General features: G+C 32.5%; 1 protein-coding gene across 24 annotated transcripts in view; it reads right to left on the minus strand.

The window, feature by feature from the left end:
• The window catches only part of LOC143191543 (uncharacterized), a 544,206-nt gene that overhangs the window by 326,083 nt on the left and 195,057 nt on the right, over window positions 1-23,066 (minus strand). The window lies entirely within an intron of this gene.

The raw sequence follows: 23,066 nt of genomic DNA on the forward strand, positions 1-23,066 counted from the left end.
AAGTAAAAATTGTAATATTCTGTCAAAGAAAACAATTACAGTTGACCGTTAGTTTATAGTAAATAAAATTAAGTACTCAACCTCTTAACCAACAGCATGAACTAAGGGCTTATTAGTAGTACTAGCATGACGCTGGGCAAAAGTCCCACTACCAATTTGATTGTATACAACTTTGCTCAGAAAAGATAAGTAAGTTTGGTTTTCACAAAAAGTTTATTTGGTTTTCACATTTTTTTCTTTTCTCGTTATGGTTGAAAAATTATATCGGCCAAATTGTGACCGCGGTTCGCTATGAAACTTTCGGATCTTTTAAAATCATTTTTCATTACATCCTGGAACATATGAGGCTAAATTTCTGACGGATATTGTTTTTAAGATGTTGAATCGTTTGGAGCTTATTCACATCAACTTTTGATTTTAAAAAACCCCATAAGCGTTCCTCTAGTCTCTTCCATTTCAAGCACAAGAAAATATTGAATCGTGACTTGGTACCGTTCAGCAGTAACAGAAACTGCAACATCTTGTCGTTTTCAAAAAAATAGGCACCAATGGTGTTTCCAGCATGAATACCACACCATACAGATGTCTTTAGTGGATGCATGATATTTCATGAATTAATTGAGGATTCTGTGTTAACCAAAACCGACTGTTCTATTGACGTGGCCATTGAAAAGAAATTGGGCTTCATGGATTAAGATTATTTTTGACGCAATTACCACTGAGTAACAATAATGGACAGATTATTTTCAATAAATTTTGTCACTATTTCTGCTCGTTCTTGTAGCGTATATTTATCCATAATAAAATTTGTACGTCTACGCAACACAGTGGTTAAATCGAAACTGAGCTCTAAACGTCACATAACCAAGATGGCACACAATCAAAATGATAGCGGCATTTTTGACCCACCTGTTACTAAAAACGTTATTGGGGGTATGCTGAAATGGACTGTTTTAGAAAATAAGGCACCAGCAGGAAATAGAACTTCGAAATTGAGAACGGGAATTTAATATGCCAAAGCAAAGCACTTGTCCACAATTTCTCATGATTGCATTTGCGAGTTAAACACCGGATATGTCATAATATTCATCTAAGCGGTTAGTTTTGAACACAACCAGAGCAATTTTTGGAAAGTGTTTCTTTTTGTTGATAATAGAAATATATGGCAGCGAATTTATTAGTGGAATAACCTGCCAAGAATAGTACTCGAGAGAGGTACCCAATTGGAGAAGTTACAGAAAAAGATTGCTTCCAAACTTTGTAAAAATTTGTTGACTTGTTGAGGGCTAGTCAGCAAATCATTTTTTATCGATATAGAGCCTTAGGAAAGGTTCCAAAAGAAGAACATTGGCTGTGATATGAATTAAAGTTACATATTCATGGTGTGAAGGTCTGCTTGTATATATGGCGAAACTAACTCGACGATGAGTACAATAAGTTCCACTACAATAAATAGATAATACTTCTTGTTATAATAATAGCTTTAAATGTGATAAACAACGGCATATATATACATCCGTATATAACATCGTGCGTGCTAGTACATCTAACTTCATTTGCTCATATTTTTTCTTCGGTGTTTTCTTCTTACTCGTCAGCTCTTGCATGTTCCACATTGCCATCCTACACACTTCTCCTTCCTTTCCTTTTACCTCGTTGGATTTATTTTGAATGTCCGTTATTTAGTCCTTGCCTTGTGTTGCATTTATTACCACGCTCTGTCAGTCTGCGTTTATCGTTATTATTTGTTTTTAGATCTCTTTCCAGTATCTTTATTTCCATGTTCTATGTCCACATCTCTCCATCAATCGATTTGCTTCTTTTCCCTTATTTCCTATTTTTCCTTGTATTTGCCTCTGCTTGTTACAAACATGTTTTCGCTAATATATATTATTTCGATGAAGTTTACTAGTTTATTATTATACTTCATGGTCAGTTGTTTATTTCTGATATCCATTTCAATTTGATAGAACATATATGCCAATTTTTGGCATCTGTTACTAGTATTTCTATACCCATGCTGTATTACATAAAAATCTGCATATCAGTTTTCATTCGTCCCCATGTTCAGCTTTACAGCCAGTGCACAGCCTCTCTCAGCAATTTAGCTTATACAACCAATCCTTGAATAACTACATTTATCGCCATATCTATCCTTCATTAATTATTACAAACATGTTCTCGTTAATACACATTATTTCGATGAAGTTTACTAGTTTATTATTATACTTCATGGTCAGTTGTTTATTTCTGATATCTATCTCAATTAGATAGATATAGGCCAATTTTTATCATTTCTTAATAGTACTTCTATACCCATGCTGTATTACATGAAAGCCTGCATATCAGTTTTCAATTCGTCCCCATGTTCAGCTTTACAGCCAGTGCACAGCTTCTGAGCAATTTAGCTTATACAACCAATCCTTGAATAACTACATTTATCGCCATATCTATCCTTCATTAATTATTACAAACATGTTCTCGTTAATACACATTATTTCGATGAAGTTTACTAGTTTATTATTATACTTCATGGTCAGTTGTTTATTTCTGATATCTATCTCAATTAGATAGATATAGGCCAATTTTTATCATTTCTTAATAGTACTTCTATACCCATGCTGTATTACATGAAAGCCTGCATATCAGTTTTCAATTCGTCCCCATGTTCAGCTTTACAGCCAGTGCACAGCTTCTGAGCAATTTAGCTTATACAACCAATCCTTGAATAACTATATTTATCGCCATATCTATCCTTCATTAATTATTACAAACATGTTCTCGTTAATACACATTATTTCGATGAAGTTTACTAGTGTATTATTATACTTTATAGTCAGTTGTTTATTTCTCAAATCTATCTCAATTATATAGAACCTATATGCCAATTTTTATTATTTCTTACTAGTACTTCTATACCCATGCTGTATTTCATGAAAGTCTGCCTATCATTTTTCAATTCATTCCCATTTTCCATCTTACAGTCAATACACAATCAGCAATTTAACCTGTACAGCCAATCCTTGAATAACTACATTTATCGCCATATCTATCCTTCATTAATTATTACAAACATGTTCTCGTTAATAAACATTATTTCGATGAAGTTTACTAGTTTATTATTATACTTCATGGTCAGTTGTTTATTTCTGATATCTATCTCAATTAGATAGATATAGGCCAATTTTTATCATTTCTTAATAGTACTTCTATACCCATGCTGTATTACATGAAAGCCTGCATATCAGTTTTCAATTCGTCCCCATGTTCAGCTTTACAGCCAGTGCACAGCTTCTGAGCAATTTAGCTTATACAACCAATCCTTGAATAACTACATTTATCGCCATATCTATCCTTCATTAATTATTACAAACATGTTCTCGTTAATACACATTATTTCGATGAAGTTTACTAGTTTATTATTATACTTCATGGTCAGTTGTTTATTTCTGATATCTATCTCAATTAGATAGATATAGGCCAATTTTTATCATTTCTTAATAGTACTTCTATACCCATGCTGTATTACATGAAAGCCTGCATATCAGTTTTCAATTCGTCCCCATGTTCAGCTTTACAGCCAGTGCACAGCTTCTGAGCAATTTAGCTTATACAACCAATCCTTGAATAACTATATTTATCGCCATATCTATCCTTCATTAATTATTACAAACATGTTCTCGTTAATACACATTATTTCGATGAAGTTTACTAGTGTATTATTATACTTTATAGTCAGTTGTTTATTTCTCAAATCTATCTCAATTATATAGAACCTATATGCCAATTTTTATTATTTCTTACTAGTACTTCTATACCCATGCTGTATTACATGAAAGTCTGCCTATCATTTTTCAATTCATTCCCATTTTCCATCTTACAGTCAATACACAATCAGCAATTTAACCTGTACAGCCAATCCTTGAATAACTACATTTATCGCCATATCTATCCTTCATTAATTATTACAAACATGTTCTCGTTAATACACATTATTTCGATGAAGTTTACTAGTGTATTATTATACTTTATAGTCAGTTGTTTATTTCTCAAATTTATCTCAATTATATAGAACCTATATGCCAATTTTTATTATTTCTTACTAGTACTTCTATACCCATGCTGTATTACATGAAAGTCTGCCTATCATTTTTCAATTCATTCCCATTTTCCATCTTACAGTCAATACACAATCAGCAATTTAACCTGTACAGCCAATCCTTGAATAACTACATTTATCGCCATATCTATCCTTCATTAATTATTACAAACATGTTCTCGTTAATACACATTATTTCGATGAAGTTTACTAGTGTATTATTATACTTTATGGTCAGTTGTTTATTTCTCAAATCTATCTCAATTATATAGAACCTATATGCCAATTTTTATCATTTCTTACTAGTACTTCTATACCCATGCTGTATTACATGAAAGTCTGCCTATCATTTTTCAATTCATTCCCATTTTCCATCTTACAGTCAATACACAATCAGCCATTTAACCTGTACAGCCAATCCTTGAATAACTACATTTATCGCCATATCTATCCTTCATTAATTATTACAAACATGTTCTCGTTAATACACATTATTTCGATGAAGTTTACTAGTGTATTATTATACTTTATGGTCAGTTGTTTATTTCTCAAATCTATCTCAATTATATAGAACCTATATGCCAATTTTTATCATTTCTTACTAGTACTTCTATACCCATGCTGTATTACATGAAAGTCTGCCTATCATTTTTCAATTCATTCCCATTTTCCATCTTACAGTCAATACACAATCAGCCATTTAACCTGTACAGCCAATCCTTGAATAACCATGTTGTATCGCCATTTCTTTCCATCATTAATCGCCATTTTCGTAAGTACCACTATATCTCCGACATGAGAATCTTGATAGTAATAATAATCATGTCCAACTTTTCTTAAATTCCTTTTCCCATATTTAGAATTCTTTTAGTCATCACGCTTCTTCCAAATGCTCTATCACTGAATTCAGATTTCCTCTTTTTCCTTCACCACAGTCGATATTATTTGTCGTCGTTATTCTCGTGTTCAATATGTTTCATATGGAGGTCAATTAAGTGCACACAATAGTGTGTTTCACCATAATTACTCTTCCTCCATATTCTTAATACAACAATAATATTGCCTATAATACTCCTTCAAAATTCTATTCGCTAATTTGTTTCAAATCAAACCAATTTAACACGATACGTTGCTCAGAACAATCAATCGATAATTAGAATAAATTTTTCTAAATGTTCCCTTTTTAGTTTCAAAGTAACAAGTAACATTTTTGAAGCCCATTGATTTCTGACACCACCGGTTAACATGCTCCATGAAAGACTCGCGTGTGTCAGTAAAATAACAAAGACAGACATAATCCTCGAATATTTAAAATTTCACCATCAACCATCAGTCTCATTTGTCGTCACGATAAAATAGGTTCTTAATAATAAACTACCGCACTCGCCTAAGTATCAGAATACCAAATCTTCCAGGACAATTTCCGGGCATAAACAAGTTCGGCGCATTCCTTACACGAGATTCAGTCTTAAATAAACAAAACGAGAATCGAAATATGATCAGATAGGGCGATGAAAAGTTCCACTTCGGTTAGGAGTTGGACCGATTCCAACGGCGATATTTTATAGTTACATCCATCGTCGTTTTGTTTTATGTAGATAGCTGGGGCAATAAAGCGGGAATCGCTAAAGTTTGTTTTCCACAACTACACTTTTGTCACATTATACAAACAGTTACGTACGCGGAACGCATATATTAAGTATATTTTTATTATGAAAGAAAAATTATCATAAATGCCCTAAACAATTATTCACAGATTCTATGAATGTCGGACTTAATACTAAGGTATTGAGTGGTGTTGGGAACTATCGACTTAAATTGACTATCGACTGTTAAATAATTGACTATTTTTTACTATCGACTGTTTCAGTCGCTATTTTTGGTTATACTGGTTTTACTACTTTTTACTAGTGACTGTTTTCAGTCATTATTTTCGGTCCGACTGATTTTATTACTATTTACTATCGATTGTATCGATTGATTTTTAACATTATGGCTCTGTCGTCCTACCTGCGACCTTGACAAAAGTGTACCGAATTTATGCTTACATAGATTTGTATGTAATATATATGGTTTTATGATTTTTTTGGTAGTTTGCTTGTAAATAACAATATATTGTATATTAATATAGCAGCATTTTGGAACGATATTTTTCAAGATTGTTAATGTAATAGGGTAAAAAGATTAAAATTGTGAATGATAATAGTAAAATATATTTGACTGTTTTAATGGCAATAATAGGTAATTTTTTTTGATTGACTTTTTAATTTTAAATTTTTGAAAATAGTAATTACTATACTATAGTCCTCAAACCAATATGGAACTTTTTAGCTGCGTATATGGCTGCATTATCAATCATCATGAAAAATGACAGCGTGTAGTAGAAATGTGCTAGTCAGGACCAGCTGAATACCACAATGTTGCCGCTAAAATCATCTCATCATCATAAAATCTCTCTCATGCCTGACGCAGTCCAGATCGTAAACTTCTTTTGTGATTCTCCATACATACACCTTGACGATTTCAGGACACAATGTAATCTAGTACAATCATCATCTGTCCAGGTTTTATGATTGTTGCACCACTTTCCCAGCTTAGCGTTGGATTCTATAAATGGTTATGCAATCGCAGCCCTTTCATGAATGTTACCTTTCTAGAGATTGCCGTGATATTTTTGTTCAAACAGTATTTATTACTCCGTTGAGTGCTCTGCTGTCGCTTTGGACACAATAATTTTTAATGTTTCTCAATCTCTGTCAATTAACTTTGGGTCTTGCCTGCAAATATTCATCTTTGTCGATGAAGTCTTACCATGTTTTATGTATGTTGTCATTATCGTGGATGCTGTCACTCATGAAACATTAAACAAGTCAGTGCCACAGACGCTGCTTCGGCTAATCTATAAAGTAGTTTTTCTAGTTAATTAATAGATTTTGTTTTTCAAACCGTGTCCCATTTTCAAACTCATATTGGCGATTAACATTAAATGAACCTATCTAGTATTCACCATCACCATTAGATCAAAAGAGCCGCGCACTTAATCGAAATCCCAGTTTTGTTTATCTTCATTTGTCTCCCAGTTTCTCTCGCTATTTTTCCCCGAAAAACGCGAATTGGATATATCCGTCCGGGCGTGTTCGCCCTTAATCTGATTGATTAGCCATCATTGTGCTCTTTGTACGGTACATTGTTTCAGTTTCGATTCGAATTTCGGCGGTTTTTGTGTTTTATCGCGACAGAGCCTCTATTATTTTAATAGAGGCTCGGAATGGCATTAAAAATGGGTTCGTTTATTCGCGTCTCTTCTATATAGCGACGGACACAGCCCCCGTCAGCTTCGCGCAAACACGCCACGGTCGACAGCCGGTTCGGCCCTCATCCTCGTCCATCGAAATTCGGTTTAATTAAAATGACCGATGAAGCGAGAAGAATCGTTTTGAAAACAGGGAGATTATTTCGGCTGCATTAGCATTTCGGAAAACATTTAAATACATACTGTGCGTTTTTAATATTATCATTTCTATTCTATGTACCATTTCGATCATAACGATTTTTCAAACCAATATTAATAACAGCTATCAGTAAACAGGTTTTCTTAAATTTATTTATTACATTGTTCCTGGTGAATACATTCAATCTAAGTAATAGGTGACGCAAAAGTCCCGCTACCATTTTGATTGCGCGCCATCTAGGTTATGTGATATTTAGATCAGTTTCGCTTTAACCATTGTCTTGTGTAGATGTCCAAATTTTATTACGGATAAATATACGCCACGAGAATGAGCAGAAACAGTGACAATATTTATTGAAAATAATCGTTCCATTATTGTCGCTCGGGGGAAATAGTCTAGTGCCCCACAAAACCACCATTTACATAGGAATTTTCGATACTACGGTACGACAGCAGACAGGCCCAGTTCTGGAAGACAACGGACGTCTTGTAACGCTGAAATTGTGGCTCTGGTGCGCGATAGTGCTACAGAGTCTCCCGAAACAGCAATTCGGACACATGGTTCCCAATTACAAATTTCTTTTATTCGCAGTTTAAGGAGAATTTTGAAAACTGATTTGAAAATGTTCTCGTACAAAATTCATTTAGTCCATAAATAGCTACACAGCGATCCTGATCAACGAGTTGAGTACAGTAATGCAATCCTAAGGCTGCCTGGTGAAATTGAAGATTTTTCGTCTAAATTGATAATGAGCAATGAAGCCCATTTTCTTCCCAGTGGCTGCATCAATAAACAGAACAGTCAGTTTTGAGAAACACATAATCCTCTATGGTATGGTATTCATTCTGGAAACATCATTGGTCCTTTTTTTGAAAATGACCAAGGTGGTGCAGTTACTGTTACTGCTGAGCGGTATCAAGACATGATTCGAAATTTTCTTGTGCCTGGACAAGGACTAGAGGGCATGTGGTTTCTGCAAGATGGGGTCACAGCACACACAGCTCGCTCAACAATTCAATTACTGAATGACGTTATTCCACGAAGATTAATTTCGCGAAGTGGTGATTTAGCATGGCCAGTCAGATCTCTGGATTTAACAGTACCTGACTTTTTGTTATGGGATTTTTTAAAATCAAAAGTTTATGTGGATAAGCCCCAAACGATTCAACGTCTTAAAGACAATATTCGTCACAAACTTGAATAAATTCAGCCTCAGATGTTGCAGGACGTTATGAAAAATGCCTGAAAAGAGCTGAAAGATGCATAGTGAATCGCGGTCACCATTAATCCTACATAATTTTTCAATCATAACGAGAAAAAAATGTAAAGACCAAATAAAGTTTTTATGAAAACCAAACTAACCTATATTTTCTTTGAGCAAATTTATAGGCAATCAAAATGGTAGCGGGACTTTTGCTCCGCGCTGTATATACGTTGAAAAATGGGAAAGGGTTTTAATAAAAAAAACTTCTTCCGTCAGTGCGCTTCTGAAAATTTCTATGGTGTCCCTCAATCAAAATTTTAATCATTTCAGATGCCAATTGCCTACGGTTAAGAAAGTGAGCTACTATAATCCTCTTTTCGTGGCCGTTCGCCCTGAACTGGAACCTTCTGTCTAAATTCCAGTAAATTATGTTAATTCACAGTAACTTCATCCCACCTTTGGTGGTTTTACACCTTGAACTTTGATGGATTTTTTTAAGCTTGGATATTTCTTATTTGGGATAGTTTATAGTTTATAGTCCATGAGCACCTTCAATCCACCTTTTGTGACCTTATAGCTTCAGTTATGATACTGTTTAATTTTGCCCGAACGTCACTTAGCGTCTTTTTTTATTTTTCCAGAATGATCAGCTAGAACCAAATAGTCTTTAGTTGATATCGCTTCGGGTTCGGGATAGTGGAGTATTTTGCGAGCTACAGAGACCCTGGGTTACGACTGGGATTGTTGTAGTTGGATATATATCGAAGTTTGTGGATGGGTATGGATTTTATCAAGATATTGTCGTGTTCTAAGGCGCCTAGGGAGAACCTTACAGTGACAATGTTCATGAAACTCTCCACAAACGGGAAGACTCATTCGAGGTGAGTGTTGACGTTCCTCATAAACCATGGGGCATTGAGTAACTTTCTTGGATTGGAACACTTAAAGTATGGTAGAATGGACTTGGCTTTCTTTTTTAAAATGACAGGTTTTTCAGATGGTTTACTGTTATACCATCTGGCCTTGAGCTTTTTTAGACTATTTTAGAACGTCTTCCGCTACCATTTCCTTGATTTGTTTTAAATAATAAATTCTTTTAATTGTAGTCCTATTTTCTGGAGTATTATTCCAAGCAGCTTGCTAGGTATCTACAAAGAATATTTCTTCTTCAAAATGTGCTCGTTCAGCTGTACATTTAGTTCAGCTCTATTGTCCAATTCTTCAGCAAGTACTACCCAGTTTGTTCGCTCATTTGCTAATGTTGAATTTTCTTCTTTTTTATTATCAGTAAATATTTGGACACAATGGACACCGAATATTTGAAGTATATCCGTTCCACCTTGATGTTAATTTATTCAAGTTAATTATGCTTTTCCTAAAACCCTTTCTCTGATACATAGTCAAATTAAGTTAAGAAAAAGCATGTTAGTACACAAAATTTTGCTCCTATCTTAAAGTAACTTAAACTGTTCATATTTTTAAAACAGTTTTTCGATAAATTATTTAATCCCTGACGCTTTTAACTTTACAATTAAATTACAAATATATCAATTAACATAAACCAAAGTTTAACTTCTTAAATAATAAAATGCATCCAATCTCGTGAACATACGACCACTATAAAATCGAAATAATATAACCTCATAAACCGAAATAATAAGAAATATAAAAGAGTCATTCGCCTTACTTGGTTTTCTTTAATCAACTCTCGTAACTAATTGCAAAACTCACATGTTACATACGATAATCTTAATAAAGCAAAACGAAAACACCTCCCAAGAGTTTGCAGCTTTTCCGGGTGTGTTTCTGGAAAGCAATCGAAACTTTCCGTTCGGTTTCGACCGTCAAAGAATCGAAAAAAGCACGACGATTAAAAGAATATTTTGTCCACGGCGAAAGAAGTTGGCAAGTATGTTGTGTGTTGGAAGAACTAACTTTTGTTTAAGTAAACATCTTAAAATTGTCAAGTCCAATAACTTAATTAGAGAAACTAAAAAGTAAATATTAGTTCTCTTAGTATACTGAATAAACTGAAAGGTAATTAAATCGAAATACTAATTGGGGTTAAAACGAGTTCTTTATGAGTATTGAGGGTTTAAACATTGTAAAATAAATATAAGTTCCAATATAAAAAATTGTAGAGAATAAAATTTAATGTTATAGCAAATGACAGGTTGTTCAATAAGAAATTGTGCTTGTTTTAGTTTTCTATTGATAATCACATCAACTGGAGAAATTTGATAGAAGCTACTAAATGGATAATGGCAAAAATGGAGACAAAATTTACTAAAACTTAATTGAAAATACATTCGAATGTGATATTAAAAAAAATTATAGCTTTGTTCTATATATAACGAAAATCTATCATAATGATCGCAAATTTCCCTTAGAACCAATATCGATTGTTATTCAAAGTGTTCTGAGTGCAAAGTACTCTGAAAGACTGTTAGTTCATCCCAAGGCACTAGCCAAACAGTTAAATTTTACCATACGAACTGATTAAAAGACACATAGAGTGAGATATAATAATCTCTAGAATAAGTTATAACAAATATCTTTATAACTTTATAACAAATTACTAACATATCCGATCACTTGCTGAAACGATCTTCTACTTGCCAGTATAGTTATAGTGCATTAAGGAAATCATAAAAAATACTTATTACCCACGGAGAGATTATTGAATTTCTAAGAGATTAATTTTTTTTTAATCATCACAAATTAGTGTACGAACAACATACTGTATCCGCCGGCTTGGTGGCACAGTGGTAACGGCGACAGGAAGGCCCCCAATTGTTGCGATGGCCGCGGGTTCGAATCGTGCTGGGGCATGATCGTAAATTTATGTTTGTGATAGTTTAATATTTGTGATTGTCCTTGACAAAAGTGTAAAATCCGACAAGGAAAATGATCCCAGTCACGTCAGTAACCAGGCTGGGTAAGACCGGATATCTTCTGAGATGGTTTTTGAAGTTTGTCACTCGCCAGTCGATAGGCTTAATGCCGAGGACCGTGATTCGAAGCCCGCGTTAAACTGTAGATGCAGTCCGGATAAACCACTACTTGGTAAAATGAGACTTTACAATATATAAAAAAAAACATACTGTATCTTTTCGGTCAGACATTAATTAAAAATATTTTTTGAAGCTAGATAGAAATCATAAATAGACCAATAAGATTATAGCATATTTTTTTATATCAGAAGGAATATTTGTCCAAAATTTGTAAAAAGAACTCCAAAATTGTTATTGTAACATATACATGGTCTAAAAGAAAAAAGTGGGACTCAGCACACAACAAAAGCTTCTCGAAGTTACAAACCGTTATTTGGAAGCAACGAAAATATTAAGCCATATTAATATTTACACAAATCTTAAAACCAATGGCTTCATAAAAAATAGTAATTTCTCATAACATATTAATATAAAAAGCAAGATAATGCGCAAACTAATGTAATTAACAACAATATTTAGAACGATTTCGATGTACTTTTGATTAAAAAGCAAATGAAGAAAAAATAAAAAACAAAACAATGTCTTATAGTAATTTAGTTGTTGAATATTAAGAACATTGGGAATGCGAAAATAAACCAACATTCACGAGCTTGTGTTGAAAATATATGATCAACAAAGTATTTTTAAAGCATCTTTTCACTTTTTACACTACTATACTTACCACTTAATTTATATAAACAGCTTTCGTGAAGGTTCGTGAAATTGTTTCTTACCTGCAAAAAATAAAAATATGTTAATATCGATATTAAGGATATTTATATATCAACAATATATAAAACGAAATAAAATTAATTGAAATACTCAAAAATTCATTTTAGACTAAAACAATTAAAATATTATAAGTACAACTGAAAAAAATTCTCAAAGTGTATTTTTGATGATTAGATCCAAAACTGTGTCACCTAAAAAACGAATTTCCGTATAACTGAGTGAGCCAAAACAGATCAGGAATCAAATTATCCAATGTACGAGTCACAAGAGATCGTAAATCAGCAGCAGTGTCCTAAAATAGCAGCGAAATTTGAACACTGTCTGTCACTCGATGCGTTAACACCAAATTTTGGTCCATCAAAGAACCTTAAACTTTGCGTTTAAATAAAAGGATTTTTTTCTTTAGCTTCATGTGATATTTTGTAATAAATCAGCATACCAAGGATGATATTTTAATAGAATTCAGACTTCTTCCATTCACAAATAGCAATAGCGTTACTATTAGTGTCATCAAAAAATAAAAAGAGGCATAGAAATAGTAATGTTTTCTGCGTATTTTTTTCTCAAGTATTTTGCGTCATTTGTGTACAATTTCAAGCCCGAAATTATGAGCCGATATATAGTATTTACCATGATACCTATACACTTACACACACCATTCCACAAGCGTTGTCTCCTTAAAATAAACCCTTTTACAATGCTATCCGTTAAAAAGAATTATTCAGAAATAAAATTAAGCAGATTGTCGATTGGCTATTGTCAAATTACGTATTTCCTCATAATGAATCGAACTGAGAGTCCTCTGGGTCCCAATTTTAAAGAATTTATTAATTATAAAAATAATTCATGATTTATTTGATTCATTGAGGGATGTTTTCTTACCTCAAACTCTGTCAAAATAATTGGACTAATTTTACCTTGTACGAGCTTCATTTTAAGATGCCTTTTATCTATACACAATTTTATTTACTTTATTTTGTTTTATTTTACTTTATTTACCTTGATGTTTGCTTTGTTTCGATATTTACTTTGTAAGTTTTGTTATTGGTTTTCGTTATTGTTGTTTTATGGTTTTGGGGTTCTTTAGAACACGCTACAGACAGAAGGATTAATACGTATTGACCTATTAATATTTATTGTTACTCTCTAAAAATGTTAACTAATCAATCGAATCGTTTTTGTAATTAATAACCGTCGTATCAACTTGATTTAATTCTTAATTCTTCTCTTTCCAGTTTGTACTTTTTATTTCCTATTTTAAGCTGTTAAGAATAAAAAAACACTTCCAGGACTTTGTTTCAAACCCAAAAAGAGTTTCTCAAATCTTGAAAAAAAGCTACCAAAGCGAAAAATGTCTTTAGAAAAATAAATAACCTATTTGTTTTTATTTGAAATAATTTTTTAATCACTGTTAGGTAACAAAATATAAATGAATATTAATGAAATATGAATAAATGCAGGACAAACAAAATATTGATTACGACATTATCGATAAAAACACAACAAATGATGCATGAAAATAATAAAACAAAATTAGTCACGTTTAATCGATGGGTTGGAACATGTCGCACATGATGGACGGGGCAATAGTAAATCAACTATCCATTATTTTAACAAAGGAATAAAAAAACAAACGGGATTGTTTGCATTTTTATTTCTCTGTCTCTCCCTCTATCTCTGTCCAAACCGTTTGTGCGTGTCTGCCTCGCTCTATTCCTGGCCATTAATTAAAATATGAACCGTTTTAATTGTGCTCCGGAACGATGTCTGGGATTAAGTCCGTTTTATTGACTATGTGAACGACTTTAATTAATGCCAATTCGATTTCCAGCCTCCGCTGGTCTAGACTGAAGAGGTGTAATGAGAGTATGGCGAGCATTTTTACTAGCATATTTCAAAATCCTTTCAAATATCAATTAAGTTTAATATAAGTAAACGAGATAACTTAAAATATACAAATCTATTTTTGCATCTTTGGACGAATAATGTCAAAGGGAAGCTGCCCAATAAGTCGAAAATCACACAAACTGGATGAAACCAAGGTGGGCGGCAGAAAGTCATAACTCCCTATCTATTTTAGTTTTTGTGCAAATGACGAAATAATGTGAACATTTTGCCATTTCGATATAATTCAAATGTCAACGTCTCATATTTCGAGAACTAAATGAGCTAAGTCAAAATTTGAGTTATACCAGATTCTTAATAACAAAATTAATTAATTAAGAACATAATATATCTTAATTAAGAACAAAATATGTAAAAATTATCCAAATTTACTTAAAAAGGTCAAAGGGAAGACAGAATTTTTAAAAAAATTGAAAGTCACGCAAAGTGAATAGAACAAAGATAGAGGGTAGAAAAAAGGGCTCAGTTGCAATGTTATTACTGAAGAACTAATTTAAAATATGTTATATTTTTTCCGTAAACGCATCTCGTTAACTAAATAAGATAGATAACTCAAAATATGAGATATATTATTGACCAGCGTGTTTTGTATTATAAAACAAGTGAAAATTAACCATGTTCCCATTCCATCTGTATGGAATAATAACAGATCATGAAAACTGGATTTATTTCGAACATTCTGTACAAAAAACATGGCTATCACTTAGCGAAGCTCGACCATTGATTGCAAGGTTAAATCGCTTTGATCGCAAGACCATCTATATCTAAAGTGCTGTAGTACATTATGAAGTATCGAAATCTGGAGAAACAGTTAATACTTAGTGCTGCTAACAATTACTGATGCATTTGAACGGTACATCAATCGAAAATGTCCACAACACACTGAAGACATAATAAGTTGATTTTTGAACATAACACCTCCTCGTCTCATACAACGAAACCAATCAAAGAAGTGCAGAAATCGCTCGAATAGAAAGTTTTATCAAACCCGCCGTATTATCCAGACCCGGCTCCAACGACCACCACTTTTTTGCATACATAGGGCATGCGCTAGCAGAGAAACGCCAATTTTGGAGATGTTAAATATATCTCAATGAATAGTTTAGCTCAAAGCAGAAACATTTCTTTTGAAATGGCATTCATAAATTTCCCGAGAAATGTATGGAATCAAATGGTTAACACCTAGCAAAAACGGAAGATAACTGACACACCTATTATAATTTGACTAATAACAATACTAGTTTTCAAAATATCGAAATATAAAAAGCGCCCTCTCAAACATCTTACATTACTTAAACTTCTGATATTTAATATATCTTAAACCTAATCTTGTATCTACTATTTTGGGTAATAGAATAGAATATATTTGAGACATTTTAGGGTAGACTAAACCATCAGATAGTATTCAGCTTTCGTCAAACTAATTGCGGTATTCTCATCACGATTTTGTCTCTTTTCCTAATTCCCCGGATGGTTGTTTACTCAATTTAAACCCCCACCAGGATGCACATGCCCGGGCTTAATTTTCGCTCTGCGACTGCATTGCATTGTTTCCTTTCAGCTCTAATACGTACTCGTCAGGAAGTATCCGATGAAGAAATGCATTTGCAGCAAATCGATTTTTATACGGGAACCGTTATATAGAGCAGTTAAAAATTAATTTTGAGGGGTTGGCGTCATTGATTATTTGATCAAGATATTGTAAAAAATATGTTTCCAACTATAAAATGCCAAATAGATTCAGAAAAGTTATAACCAGTAGGAAACATTTCTAGTTAATGTATTAGATTGTCCAGTCCTTATCTCGAAGTCCTGCCCATCTTGGATGATATCTTTCAATTTTTCAGCGTCAACTAGCTATCAACGTTATTTAAAGCAATATATAATCGGAACCACCATCCGAAAGACAGCAATAAAGACGCGTTTATAGAGATATGGACATTTGTGAAGCCTGAAGATGGAAATATTTTTATTATATAGCAATTGTGATTTAATTTTAAAGGATGATAAGTACAGTAAATCCCTGCATATATTTTGATCAACGCTATCTATTGATGAAAATACAAGGTATCAATGTAAACACTCGTTAAACGACATAACCAGTTAAACTGTTATATTCCTTGGTTTAGACATTTCATTACATAAAATAACAGTTTCCGATCTAGTATTATTGAGTTACTCAACTTATAAACACGCTAATCATGGTATGCTCAAAATTATATTTTCTATTCTTCTTACCTTATGTTACTTAAGCCTTCCAAACACTTTTAGACGTATATAGTGATATTATTCCATCATACGGGATATGCTATATGCCATAACATATGCAATTTTCGGTTCTGGTCTCAGCTATTTAAAAGTGGTAATGTTGATGTCACTGACAGAGGATGACCTTGAGAAGCAAACAAGTTCGAAGGCAATAAATTGCAATACTTATTGGACAAAAACCCAGCTTAACTTTCAAGGAGTTTTCAGACAGCTCATTTGGACGTCCACTGCGTTCTGCATCATCGGTGTTTCTACGACTTCGTTTGAAGTCAGCATACCAACGCTTTATTGTTGTTTATGATGGAGCGGAACAATTGTGAATTAATTATGAAGCGCCTATTGATTGTATATTATCAATTTTAAATCATAGTAGATCGAAAGAAGTACTAATTAGAATAATAAATTTCTGGTGAATATAGTAGTTTTTTGTTTCTATAACATTAACTTTGTTATAATTAACTCACTAGTTCTACAAATCTACAAAATTCGTTAAAAAATCTTGACTATTGTGACATTTAGCGTTGCAATATAGTTGTAATGCAATTAAATATTGAAGATTTTTCTTGAAACAAATGAACATATTGTTGCAAATTTTGCATATAACAATAATAATAATATATAAACTCATAATCTAATACCAGAAGTTCCCTTTATGAACCTTTCATTGATTATGCTTGTGATTTCAGAGACTAATAGGCCTCATTTCTGATGTACCTTGGTATTCTGCATATCATTCCATCATCGTACCCAAATGATGATAATACAACATACGTACATACAACATTCTACTATTCTTCATTTTTAACTTCCATTCTTAATAAATTATCCTTCTTCTTAATTCTGATTAAATCTTAACTATCTGGAATCTTTATTAATTTATATTCTTTGAATAATTTTGTAATTATTTTACTATTCTAATTCTGTTAATCCCGTTAATTCTGTATTTACTACATTCTTCAAATCTCACTCTCATTCTTGACGTGTTTCACCATCGAAGCTCCTCCAATGGGCTCTTGGAGGTGGTTGAGAAGATTGGTTCAAGAAACCCTTTTCTACATCCCGATTTAATCAGAATTCAGTGGAGGGAAAGACACTCCAGCTAGGAAATTCTCACACCGATGAAACACGTGCGTTACGGACTCTTCAGGGATATTAGAAAATTCCAGGAACCCGGGTATTCTTAAAGTTTATGGTTACAGACCCCATAAGGTATCCTCTACTAGATTTAACTTCTAATATGTTTCATCTAGTCCCTGTACTGAACTCCCATTATCCGGAACATACCACATCGCGCCAGTGAGACATTCCTTTTGATAGATACGAGTTTTTGGTTTGCCATTTTTTCCATGTCTCAAATATTATAGAAACAGTTAAATTATTTTATAAATTAGATCCTCAAACCATTAAAAAAGTATACATATATGTAATTGCCTCCCAACACTGGACATGACCTGGTTTAATTAAATTTTACACCGATAAATATACATGAATATCTATGCACCGTAATACTTTTCATCAAACAAATTTCACATCAAAATCTATGAATACAACATACCATACGCTTTTTTCAATTCAACAAAAAAAACACCGGCAATTGAAAAATTAAAAAAATAGACGTATCGAACAAGAGACCCACAAAAAATTGACATAATTGATCAGTTTGCATAAATCCAGCAAAAAAACAATTTCGAAATTCAATTATTCCACAAAACCAGAACGGCAGTGAAAAAACAAACGAATCCAAATCGATAAACATAAACATTGTTTGAGAACGGGGCCCACATAGCAAAATGCATTAAACAAATTTCAGTTCGGAATTACGGTCAGAACTTTACACGGACACACAAAAGCAGTTTTCCGGATATTTTCCGACGGTTCTTGCGCTAGGGGGGTCGAGGGCCAATAGCCGACCGGGAAAATTAAGCGGGATCGCGTGCATCCTGTCGATGGGGGAGCGGAGGGGAAGGTTTAAATTGAGCAAACATCCATCCGGAGAAGCCGGAAAAGAGATGCAATCGTGATGGGAATCCGGCAATTAGAGTAACTGAGATTGAATCGTTAGAAGTAGCAGTTTGTAAACGACACGGGAAATATTAAATGTGTCGTGTGTATAATGAGAGGAAAATAGTATCAGATGTGGGATTCAACGTAGCATATTACAAGATCAAAGCCAAAACAAATATAGGTTACATAAACAATTGCTGGAAAACAGTAACGGTAAATAATCGTATTAAACTTTAAAAGGCTTTGAGTAAAATGACACTATATATGTAGCATTAAAACGATACTGTTGGTACTACCTAATAAAAATAAATAAAATTGAATTTTTTCTTCTTATTATTAGTTCCCATTAATTTTGGGCCATCCGCCTCGACGGTAGGTTAAATTGGAATCATCATGTTAGACAAATAACAGAGCAGATTAGACTTAAAGTCAAACAACTGTATTGGTTAGTCAGAAGATACTATCAACTTGACCTAAAATCAAAGACTTTATCTGTCAATTATAAAGCCACTTTAGAACCTATGGGGTACAAATATGGGGTTGCACAAAACATCAAACTAACTAGAAATACAGCGCAGATAAAACAAAGTTGTGAGATTAATTACCAATGCTTATCGCTACGTAACCAACGAAGGGCTGTACGATAACCTCGAAATCAAATGGACATACGAAGTGAACCATGATTTCACCTTAAAACTTGGAAAAAGGTTGCTATATCATAAAATCGTGGAAGCAATATCACTATTCGACAATACGAAGGAAATCAGTAGAATGAAGCAAACCAAACCACACGAACTTGTATAGTGTATAAGTGTATTTTAAACTTGAACTTAAGTAGTTTAGTTTTCTTTTAATTTGGGAAATATATACTGCTGTATTAATCCCGTACTTGCCTTACTTGTCTATTAATGCAATTACAAGAGAACAATATTAATACATTAATTTATAAATTAAGATTTTATGTTATATAAAAATTATAAGCAACAAAGTGTGCTATTATGATTATTAGTGTCATTATATTTTCCCAAAATATGTTTTTATTCCGTCAACAATATTATATTATTCTTTAGTGTGGTATATAGGGCTAAGTGAATGGAGATTAAACGAAATGAAACCCAAACCCATTATTCCACGATGTAAAATTCGACATGCCTCAAGGTCGCTATAATTCTATAAGAAGTTGCTAATTTTTAGAGAACTGGAGAAATAAACGCAATAAATATTACTAAGGGTATTAATTAATGTTAAGAAGGTTACATTGATTTAGACATTTGGAATGAATAAGAAAAAAAAAGCTTTATCAATCTCTGTAAAGAGACCATCGTTTATTATCACTACATAGTATAAAACAAAGTCGCCTTTTCTGTCCCTATATCCCTATGTGCGTTTAAATCTTTAAAACTACGCAACGGATTTTGATTCGGTTTTTTTCAATAGATAGAGTGATTCAAGAGGAAGGTTTTGTATGTATAATACATGTATAATATACTAAGGCAACATTGCTAATTTTAGAGGTTTCTAGCGTGATGTCGTAAATTAACCTATTTTTTTAGGCTTATTTAGCAATTAGCAAAAACGCTGCCTAACCCTACGAGTTAGATCAAATTAATGTACTACAGTATTGTACACCATAAAAAGGTCTACAAAAAAGTCCGCGATGGTATATGTTTATCTTTTAGGGATAACCCACATTAACCATTTTTATTGTTTACTTTTTACGTGAGAAAATGGCTTATTTACGAAGCTATTTTAAGCAATACGGCATTAATCCTTATCGAATTAAGTACCTTAAATACAGTGTGCAATTAATATAGATCAATATGGTTCCTTACAGCATGTAAATTAAACAAATATTTTCGGAGATATTACAAATTTAAAATTTGCGTTTAAAAATGTGTAATGTAATAAAAATTGTATGAATTTAGATATTCCAAAGATAGCAGGAAATCTTCATAGTAAGTATAGGGGAAGAGGAATTGTTTTACTCCAAATTTAATGCGTGCAGGCCATGAGCAGTAATGAATGAACCAAAAATACTGGATCAATTTTAATCATGTTTTCATTGAGTGACATAGGCATATATATTTTATGCCCGTGCAAAGTCGGAGCGGGCCGCTATGTTTTTATATACAACGTTCATATTATTTCTGTAGTGTATTTAATTTAGTATCAGCATTGCACCCGTGCGAAGCCGGGGCGGGTCGCTAGTATATTATAAACGAAAAGTTCGTAAATTAGCGCAAGAAAATGATTTAGTGAATTAAATAATGAATATTGACAGTGACAGAACAACTGCAACGGATGACAAGAAATGAAAAGATTTAGTGAAAGATGTAGTATAAAAATTAGAGTTGGGTAGACGCAATAGTAAAATTTTAATTTCTTAGTATAAAGACTTACTAACTAACTACTTCTAATTTATTTCTACTACTTTCTACTAATTTCTTTACTAGCCTTTACTTAGCCTCTAATAAAATAAAATGTTTTATTTAAAAATTAGTAGCACTTTTCGGTATTTTTACCATTTAGTACACTGTAGTACATTATAGAACTACACAAGATCACACGTTTTAGTTATCTTGAGTTTGAATCCTAGTTTAGTGATATCTAATAACTGCCTTTTGGTGTTAACATGAGAGTGAAGTATTTTCTAATGTTTCGTTGCGAATCTCTTAATTTCCTCTATAACAGTAGGAATATTACGATTTCTGTGTAAGTAATTATTTTTATAATATATATAACATATGGGTGCATCCATTATAATTCACAAGATTTTATTTGGAACTATTTGTAATATGTTGAAATTATTACTCACAGAATATTCCCATAACAGAGTTCTATATATCCACGCCATATATTTAATATCTGTTTGTATAGGAACAACTTATTATATTTGGAGAATTTTGATTTTTTTTCCAAATAACCAATACGCGTCGTTCTTTTCTTTTTAATATACCTCGATTAATAGAGTTTTATAAAAAAAATTGAAGATTTAAGCCATATTTACACCGTTAAAAGCATTCAATGTTTATATAAGCAACGATATACAAATATATGTATACATATGGGCATCCATCCTGTATCAGAAAAATTAGCGATAACAACAATTTGAATTGGTCTTTGTAAATAGTATTAATCATATTAATAATTCAGATTAAAAAAAAGAAAGAAATCATATTAATAAAATATCACAAAAACCGATAAACAAAACCAAGATTTTAAAGATATAATTGCACAATATATACATAATAGTGCAGCTGCACCAGTAACCATTAACGATTAATAAATAAAATCAATCAATTTAATTATATCGTTATATATTGTTATATTCTCCAGGAGACAAAAGGTTTTTACAGAATTATGGAATTCCCAACAATAAAAAAGAAAACTCGCAAATCCTGCCCTCAATCAAGGACCCAACGATGTAGTTGGACCTATTAAAACCCCGACACAGATACTCAACGGTCTTGACGACTCTCGGACGACTTTGACCGCTGATTCACCTGGAGTCACCAAATAAATAAAGCTGTATACAAAGGCTACGGAATTTATTCTGTTCTTAACCCTCTTCTATGACGTCGAAGCAAATTTGCTCCAATAATAAAAGTTCGGTTTTACAAGAGCTTAATCAGATCAGTGACCCTCTTCACACACTTGGTCCAGCTACGCTGTGTCAAGCCTGTTCAAAAAGCTACAAGTAGTGTAGAACAAAATACTCCGTCAAGACCTGTGAGCCTTGTGGTTTTTAACGTTCTGGCTCTGTCATCCTAGCCGCGACCTTGACAAAATGTACCCAATTTATACTTTGGAACGATATTTTTCAAGATTATTAATGTAACAGGATAAAAAGATTAAAATTGTGAATGATAAATAGTAAAATACTTTTGACTGTTTTTATGCAAATAATAGGTTATATTTCGATTACTGTCTCGATTTTTGTTAACAAATATTTCCGTTCAATAATAAATAAAGTATTTACTTTATTTATAAAAGTTCTAGTAGTTATTGTGTGATTATGTTTAATTGTCATGGATTAGTTTTTTTTATGATTAGGTATATATTTAATTTTTATTTAGTATTTATAATTGTTAGACATCTTTAATTTTTAGGTTTGTTTAAGTTCTGTTGTATGGTCTATATTTATTACCGTATATTATTAAAAGTAGTTACTAACATATTAAGATGCCATAAAACATTAATGGGATATTATCCCATTCCTTTTTACAGATTCAGAGAACATTAAAATATAAAAGTAATTCTACTTGGTTTAAAATTAAATTATAAATTGCATGTTAATAGTAAATAATAATTATTTTCTTCCTTTCCTTTTTTAAAGTTACTACGTGAAGGAATGTGTGCATGTCCGTCTCGCTTATACTACCGGCAGAAAATATAACCACATATAAAAT

This window comes from Rhynchophorus ferrugineus, unplaced genomic scaffold, assembly GCF_030347505.1.
Source record: "Rhynchophorus ferrugineus isolate W39M unplaced genomic scaffold, kcgeb_rfMv2 rfM1, whole genome shotgun sequence".
Taxonomy (NCBI): Eukaryota; Metazoa; Arthropoda; class Insecta; order Coleoptera; family Curculionidae; genus Rhynchophorus; species Rhynchophorus ferrugineus.